Source organism: Triticum urartu, chromosome 6A (genome assembly GCF_056163025.1).
Source record: "Triticum urartu cultivar PI428250 chromosome 6A, HENAU_Tu73, whole genome shotgun sequence".
Classification (NCBI taxonomy): Eukaryota; Viridiplantae; Streptophyta; class Magnoliopsida; order Poales; family Poaceae; genus Triticum; species Triticum urartu.
The window spans coordinates 446,693,383-446,702,045 of NC_141878.1; the positions used below are offsets into that span (position 1 = coordinate 446,693,383).

The following is an 8,663-nucleotide window of genomic DNA, read 5'->3' on the forward strand; positions in this document are numbered from 1 at the left end:
ACATCACAGAAGGAAGGGCACGTTCAGAGATTTGTAAAAAATAGCATTGGAACAGCAGAAATAACTTCACATACATGATGTCTTAATAATACTGGGAATATATGATCTGAAACATTACACTCATATTTGGTTAGAGAAAATGCTAAGTATTTGGGGTAAATTACAGAACTTGTAGCCTTTGGGCGACAAAAATATTGAAGGGTTTATTTATTAATATTAGTGCACTCCAAGATGCTATAGTCAATCTTCTTCCTGGAAAACTTCACAAATATCGAAGGCCTTGAGCTTGAAGCTTTATCAAGAGTGCAATGCAAAAGGCCGTTGTCAATCTTGTTCCTGCAAAAAGAAATACGATTTAGGAAGTTCGAAATCATGTGAAAATCGACCACGTGAACTATGTAATAGTATTATGTTGTGCACTTAATTTTTTGGTTTAATATCACACCTCTTGCATCTACAAGGGCTTTCAGTTCTCCAGTCCTGGTATTATCAACGGAACTAATAAAAGTGCTTAGGCAAACTTGCCCTGAATCTAGCACTCCAGTTGGCCAACTCCTCCTGCTCGTTGTGCCCCAGGTCGTAACTAAAATAGCTCCTCCCTGCCAAAAGTAAGGTTGTTATGATGATCTTATGTGATGAACACATGTTACGGGTTCATCCACTTCTTTATGCACACAAATCTGATCACGAACACAGCGGAGAGCACTGAAAAGAACAACGTTGCTATATGCCGTGATGCCTTAACTTGTAAGAAAAATAATGAGATACAGACTGCACTTACTGATCTCTTCCAACGATTTGCTGACATCACTGCCCCAGACTGAACCAAGTGTATCTTGCCTGAAAATATTACATTTCCCATACATCAAGATCTTAAAAATGGAAACGAACAAAACCAAAAATTCTGCAAATAATGAGAATGTCATGAATTCAGAGATGAAAGCACAATCTACTGGGAATTAGGGGAGTCTAAATTAGCTGCATGAAAGCAACAATAGAGTCCTTGACTCGACAGGCAGCTCCCAGTTGTCTCTCCTTTTATCGAAAAGCCAAAGGAGCTAGGCCCAGTTCTTTTCACACAGGATTCTGCAGAATCAAGATTTTGGAAAATTCTCCCAGAATCTGCTTCTCCCAGAATCTGTTGCCGAGTTCTTTTCTGGGATTGTAGGTTGAGATTCTGGAAAGAGTTGTGAGTTGAAATGTCCAGAATCTGTTGCCGAGTTCTTTTCTGGGATTGTAGGTTGAGATTCTGAAAAGAGTTGTGAGTTGAAATGTCTGTAGTACCCTTAGACAAAAAATGTTTGATGAATTTATTAACACCTTGTTGTTTCTAACAGTATATAATCGAATATGAGTACGAAAGTGATTTCCGAATGTCATAAAAAGTGCTAAATATTACATTTAGAATGGATTTAAAGATTTGTTCATTACAAGAGTGGATGAACTAAAAAAAGGATAATCTCAAGGTACGAGACTAGCAGCAATCGCCTCGCGTACTGTGTTCATGGTACCATCATCTTCTGGTGGTAGAGCATTGGCACCTGTAAATGACAATGGAGGTTGCACATATGCATCATTGTCGAACTTGTCAAAATGCTCATCACGTAACTTGCTATCACGAATCCAATTGTGGAGACACATGCATGCAGTGACAATCATCTTTTGGGTCTCCGGTTTGTACCGAGGTATGCCTCCATCTCCAAGAATTCGCCATTTCATCTTGAGAACATCAAATGTTCTTTCGATGACATTTCGCAATGAAGAATGTCGATGGTTGAATGTCTCATATCTTCCAACTGGTGGGTATTGTTGGAAATCTGGTACATGGTATCGTTGCCCTTTGTATGGAGATAGATATCCAACCCTATTTGGATATCCGGAGTCGACAAGATGTTCTCAAGATAATATTTGTAAATTTCTCTAATTTCTTTTGTTGATGTCGTACTGTAGATAAATATTATCTTGTCGACTCCGGATATCCAAACAGGGTTGGATATCTATCTCCATACAAAGGGCAACGATACCATGTACCAGATTTCCAACAACACCCACCAGTTGGAAGATATGAGACATTCAACCATCGACATTCTTCATTGCGAAATGTCATCGAAAGAACATTTGATGTTCTCAAGATGAAATGGCGAATTCTTGGAGATGGAGGCATACCTCGGTACAAACCGGAGACCCAAAAGATGATTGTCACTGCATGCATGTGTCTCCACAATTGGATTCGTGATAGCAAGTTACGTGATGAGCATTTTGACAAGTTCGACAATAATGCATATGTGCAACCTCCATTGTCATTTACAGGTGCTAATGCTCTACCACCAGAAGATGATGGTACCATGAACACAGTACGCGAGGCGATTGCTGCTAGTCTCGTACCTTGAGATTATCCTTTTTTTAGTTCATCCACTCTTGTAATGAACAAATCTTTAAATCCATTCTAAATGTAATATTTAGCACTTTTTATGACATTCGGAAATCACTTTCGTACTCATATTCGACTATATACTGTTAGAAACAACAAGGTGTTAATAAATTCATCCAACATTTTCTGTCTAAGGGTACTACAGACATTTCAACTCACAACTCTTTCCAGAATCTCAACCTACAATCCCAGAAAAGAACTCGGCAACAGATTCTGGGAGAAGCAGATTCTGGGAGAATTTTCTAAAATCTTGATTCTGCAGAATCCTGTGTGAAAAGAACTGGGCCTTAGATTTATGTGCAACTGAACACTAAATAACTTATTTTTGCTACCCGTTCGTGCTTGCTATGGAAAAAAATAGAGGTATTTCTCCCCCATTTTATTAGTTGGTGGTTCCATCATTGATAATCGATAAAAGTTCAATTCTGTAAGTTAGAAAGACCCGCACATGAACATCCCTCAAGATAAAGGCTGCATTTACATGGAAGGCGAAAAAACATGAGCAAATTGTTAAGTATTAGCTTGTCAAGAACTGATAGGTTTCAGTTTTAGGCATGGATCTGAGGTATCTCGAATTGGAGTTCCTTGCACCTTGATTCAAATTCTGTTCACAATATTAATCTAGAAAGAAACTCACCTTATACATGGAATGATGCAACAAAGCCTGCACCGTGTCTTGAAAATCCACACACATACTTTCAAATATCGGTAAGATTATTGGGCTTTGCTCACTTCTGCATAGAAGAAGAAGATACTGAGGCTTCACCCCCCCTCTATAACAGTATGGCTACATTCTTTTGCGCATATAACTACACTGTTCCATTTAATCTGTTGAGTACAGCAACAAATAGAAGAACCATGGTGTGGATAACAGATATATGAGTAATCTTCTATGCTGTAAAAACGTGGATGGTAAAACATGAATTGATAAAATGAAATATGGTAGTCCAAGTGAATTAATTACCTGTCCAGAAGCCATTAGAACTATCACCTGAAGAATTTCAGAAAAAAAGATGCGAGAACCAGTTTCCAATATCTGGCCAAAACAATCGACCATCTCCCAGTTTGAACAATACCTGTACAAAATTAGATTGGGAGGATACAATGTAATCATTGGGTGGAAGAAGCAAATCGTACATGGATGATAAAAAATAAAGATAGAGGGGAACCTAGAAGAGCACCATGCTGATGGATGTTCTGTCGCCGGAGTTAGAAGAGTGAGCGTAGAGGAAGCATATATACACATCGGAAGAATGAGAAACAAAGAGCCAGGCATCCATTAATGACAGCAAGGGGCGCACATCATCCACCATGAAGGGCTGGAGAGAAACTGAAGAGTGATTACTTCCTTCAAACCCACGGTAGCAGTTTCAAGAGACGACCAGCCGGACGGCGATTCACGGATTGATGAATTGGCCATCTCTGCGCCTCGAATCCGGGCTGGATGGATTCGACGTGGTCGGTCCACCGCACCTTGAATCGGGACAGACTGGATGCATTGGATCCTCTCTGCGCCTCGGATCTGGAGTGGATGGATTCGATGCGGTCGCTCCCGCTGCGCCTCCAATCGGGACTTTTTTTGGAAGCAACCGAATCAGGAGTGGATGGATTGGAGTATGCGGTCGCTCCGCCGCGCCTCGATCGGGATTGGATTAGGGTTTACGGCCACGAGTGGACGGACCTAACACAGTCGCTTGTACGCCTCCCAAGCCCAGTGCCTTCGGCTGCCCGAATGGGAGGGTAATAGAAGCCCATTAAACCCAATTTAACGACAGAGGCCCAAAAAAGTCACGAGAGCAGCGGCCCAGAAGGGTTGGCGCTCAACTGTAGCGAACGAAGCGAACCTACCTGCGATCCAGGGCCAATCCGACGACCGAAAATCGCAAAAAGTGACGATCGGACGGCTGGGAGTGCTGATGACCCGAGAGGGCTGGAAAAGTGCTCGGTTATAATAATTTTAAATACGCACACTCGTGCGTATTTTAGAAAAAGAAGTTATGAAGAAGAATGGGGATCATGGATCAGGTCGACTTGGCCATGCCGGTTGATAGGTCGGGGTCTGTAATCCTGGAACACTTACTTTCTTTACTGGACGAATAGCTAGAAATGCATCCTTCGGTAATGATGGGGACATGTACTAAGGATAGGGTAACAGGCCTGACCTACAGACCTTAGAGCATCTACAGCCGGACCCCTCAAATCCGCCTCATACGCCCGGACGGGCCGCCCGGTCACTGTCCGGTCACAATTTTTTGACCCAGACAGGCCCCTCAAACGGCCCTCAAACGCCAGGACTGGCTGGCACCCCCCATATCCAGCTCAAATATGGGGCGGATATGAGAGCGCCTGGACACGCCTGCCACGTCGAACCCAGCCCACGCTGGTCCACCCGATCCCACATAGAATCCTCCCCATCTGCTCGCCAGACCAAACCCTAGCCACTTCACTCCCCTCCCCTCCACTCCCCTCTGCCACCCAAGCTTGTCTCTGGCTCCTTCCAGTTCTCTCCGGCATGGCGGGCATCAGATCTGAGCCATTCACCTCCAGATCCCGTCAACCCCGAGCTAATCCCGCGGCCTCAAGGAGGAGATCGCAGCCCGGCTTGCGCTTCGTCGTGCCCAGGAGGAGGCCCGTTGACGGCTGCGCTAGGACTCCATCTGTCGGGAATCTATTGCATCTGCCTAAATAGGGCATGGATCCGGGGCTAGGCCGGCCATAACTGCCTCACCGGAGCCCGTGCGGTCCGTCTGGCGTCCGAACGCGCTGGCAGACGCGCAACCCCTCGGTGGCGCATCAATATTGGGGACGCACCATCGTCCCACAAGGCCATGGCACGGCGTGCACACCATGCAACGCACCGGGCGCGGGAGGCGGCGAACGTCGGCGGCTCGTCCCCGGATGGATCCATCATCAATCTAACATCCACCGGCACCGTTCAGGTTTCGGTCTCTGATGAGGAAGAGTAGGGCATGGGAGACGGCGGGGCCTTGAGTCCCGTGAGCCAGCTCGTGTCCCATGCCCTACCATACCTTGTCGGCGGCCGGCCCAACACTCTGAGGAGCGTTGAGGGCCGCCGGACATGGCCAGGGCAGAGCCGGGCGAGCAGGAAGCGGAACCGGACGAGCTCCGCGTAGATTAGGTTTCACGTTGCATGTAATAATATGGATTTGAGGTTTCTAATTTGAGGTATCCGTATGTAAAATGCGTTTTTTGAGGGGTGGACGGTCTCTGTCTGCGGACACACCCCGGCACGTCCGCGGGCGTTTGGGGGGTCATATTTGCCAAGTCCGGTTGTAGATGCTCTTACCCTAGGACACCTTACTGGGCCCTAGAGCCAGATCAACATCTAGATGCTATGCCACCTGGTGATCCACTCGAAAGCCACCAGTGGTACGTCTCCAACGTATCTATAATTTTTTATTGTTCCATGTTGTTATATTATCATTCTTGAATGTTTTACAATCATTTTACAGCAACTTTATATAATTTTTTGGGACTAACCTATTGACATAGTGCCCAGTGCCAGTTGCAGTTTTTTTGCTTGTTTTTTACTTCGCAGAAAATCAATATCAAACGGAGTCCAAATGCAGCGAAACTTTTTGGAGATTTTTTCTGGACCAGAAGACACCTGTTGGGCCAAAGAAGTACCAGAGGGGGGCTCCGAGGGGAGCACAACCCACCAGGGCGCGCCTGGAGGCCCAGGCGCGCCCAGGTGGGTTGTGCCCACCCCGGTGGCCTCCCGCGCCGCCTCTTTGCTCTATAAATACCTCAATATTCCAGAAACCCTAGGGGAGTCGACGAAAATCAATTCCAGCCGCCGCAAGTTCCAGAACCACTAGATCCAATCTAGACACCATCACGGAGGGGTTCATCATCCTCATTGGTGCCTCTCCGATGATGCGTGAGTAGTTCATTGTACACCTACGGGTCCGTAGTTAGTAGCTAGATGGCTTCCTCTCTCTCTTTTGATTCTCAATACAGTGGTCTCTTGGAGATCTATTTGATGCAACTCTTTTTGCGGTGTGTTTGTTGGGATCCGATGAACTTTGAGTTTATGATCAGATCTATATTTTTATCCATGGAAGTTATTTGAGTCTTTTGATCTCTTATATGCATGATTACTTATAGCCTCGTATTTCTTCTTCGAATCTTTGGTTTAGTTAGGCCAACTAGATCGATTTTTCTTGCCATGGGAAGAGGTGCTTTGTGATGGGTTTGATCTTACGGTGCTTGATCCCAGTGACAGAAGGGGAACCGACACGTATGTATCGTTGCTATTAAGGATAACAAGATGGGGTCTATTTCTACATAAATAGATCTTGTCTACATCATGTCATCGTTCTTATTGCATTACTCTGTTTGTCCATGAACTTAATACACTAGATGCATGCTGGATAGCGGTTGATGTGTGGAGTAATAGTAGTAGATGCGGGCAGGAGTCGGTCTACTAATCTTGGACGTGATGCCTATGTAATGATCATTACCTGGATATCATCATGATTATTTAAAGTTCTATCAATTGCCCAACGGTAATTTGTTTACTCGATGCATGCTATTTTTCTCGAGAGAAGCCACTAGTGAAATCTACGGCCCCCGGGTCTCTTCTTTATTATATTTGCCTTCACGATTTTTTTGCTTTTATTTTTAGATCTATTAATCCAAAAATACAAAAACACCTTGCTGCAAATTATTATTATTTATTTTATCTCGCATTCCCGTGAGATCTATTTATCCAATCTACTACAATTTTACCTATCTTTTTACACTACAAAAAAATACACTTCCGTGATGATACGTGTTTGTCACAGTAGGTCACCTTTTCTGTCATGTATGTACATCCATGACGATTTTATGACAGAATCAAGATAGTCATACCTGTGCTGTCGTAGAAGTGTTCCATGACAATACCAAAATTATCATCACGGAAGTGTTCACTTCCATGACGATAAATGACGCGTCATGGAAGTGCTTTAGTCAAGGGTAACCGACACGTGGTATCCACCGTAATGGTTCGTTGTTAGCTATCAGGTCCGGTTTTGGATCTGATAACCCATTAACAGCCCGGACCAGTGGGGATTTTCCACGTGTAAAATTCTCATTGGCCGGAGGAAACATGTGTCAGCTCGTCATTGGGTCAGATAGGCGCCTATGATATGTCGACACGTGCGACGGCCCACCATTGGCTCATTTAGCTTACAAAGGCTGGCCCATTTGACTTGGTCAAAAGTTAGCGGATTGGCCCATGAAAAGCCCGTTAACAGTTTGTTCGCAAATAGCCATTTTACGGCCCGGTAACTCACGGCCCGTTAGGGCCTTCCTGAAATCGTCCCAACAACGTCATGTGGGCCGTCGAATATAACACCAGCTCGTTTCACTTTCGGCCCATGTATGGCCCACAACGTCTTTCGGCCCATATGAGGCCTTTCGTATCTTTAGGCTCTTTAGTGGCCCACGGTGACTCTAGCCCATAATGAACAGTAAATTTCTTTGTACCCATTAACGGCCCATGATTCACATGGGCCATTTCCATCCCGTGTTTGCTTTCGGCCTACTGACGGCCCATACGTTCTTGGGTCCTTTCCGGCCCTCGATTACTTCTGGCCCGTTACTGGCCTATTCCCCTCATGGGAAAATTTTGGCCCATGCAAGAATCGGCCCGTTTGTGGCCTGTTAACCCGTTGCGCCATTTCCAGCCCGTCTTATATTCTGGCCCATTAACGACCCATTATGCTTGTGATAGAATTAAGCCTTTGCTGTCCTCCAACCTGTTAACGGCCCGTTACCGTGCTGGGCCTCTACCAATTACGCCCGTTTACGGCCCATGTGGACCCATTTATCCGACGGCCTTAGGCCCACTGATGCTACGGCCCGTTGGAGGCCCATTTATCTGACGGCCCGTAGGAGGCCCATGGATCCTACGGCCCGTAGCAGGGTCAAGGTTACAATGGTCCGTATATGGACCATGGTTGTTGCGGCCACTAGCAAACCAGGGAAAAAGAAGACTAGGAAATAAGCCCAAAACTGACGCTAGGCTATTAAGGCGATTGCACATATTACATCGACTGGGCATCAAAGTTCGCCGCCAGTGCAAATATAGGGAACATCCTACACTACAAAAAATGGCTTGCTGTTTTCTTCAGCCGATGGCTGCACGTTAAGAACAAATTTTGTATCGCAACAAAACAAATTACAACCATAAAACAAAAGGAAGGTTGGCATAAAAGTTAATAGT

General features: G+C 45.3%; 1 long non-coding RNA gene across 2 annotated transcripts; it reads right to left on the bottom strand.

Moving 5' to 3' along the window:
• Nucleotides 1-46: 46 nt before the first annotated feature.
• LOC125513976 (uncharacterized) lies at nucleotides 47-4,154 on the bottom strand. Of its 2 annotated transcripts, none has more exons than XR_007286224.2 (6): nucleotides 3,601-4,154; nucleotides 3,396-3,507; nucleotides 3,069-3,165; nucleotides 782-840; nucleotides 446-599; nucleotides 47-336 (listed from the first exon to the last, which is right to left on the bottom strand). It is a non-coding gene; the product is annotated as an uncharacterized LOC125513976 (long non-coding RNA). The 2 variants fall into 2 exon arrangements; XR_007286226.2 differs by having other exon boundaries at nucleotides 3,069-3,259.
• Between the last annotated feature and the right edge of the window lie 4,509 nt (nucleotides 4,155-8,663).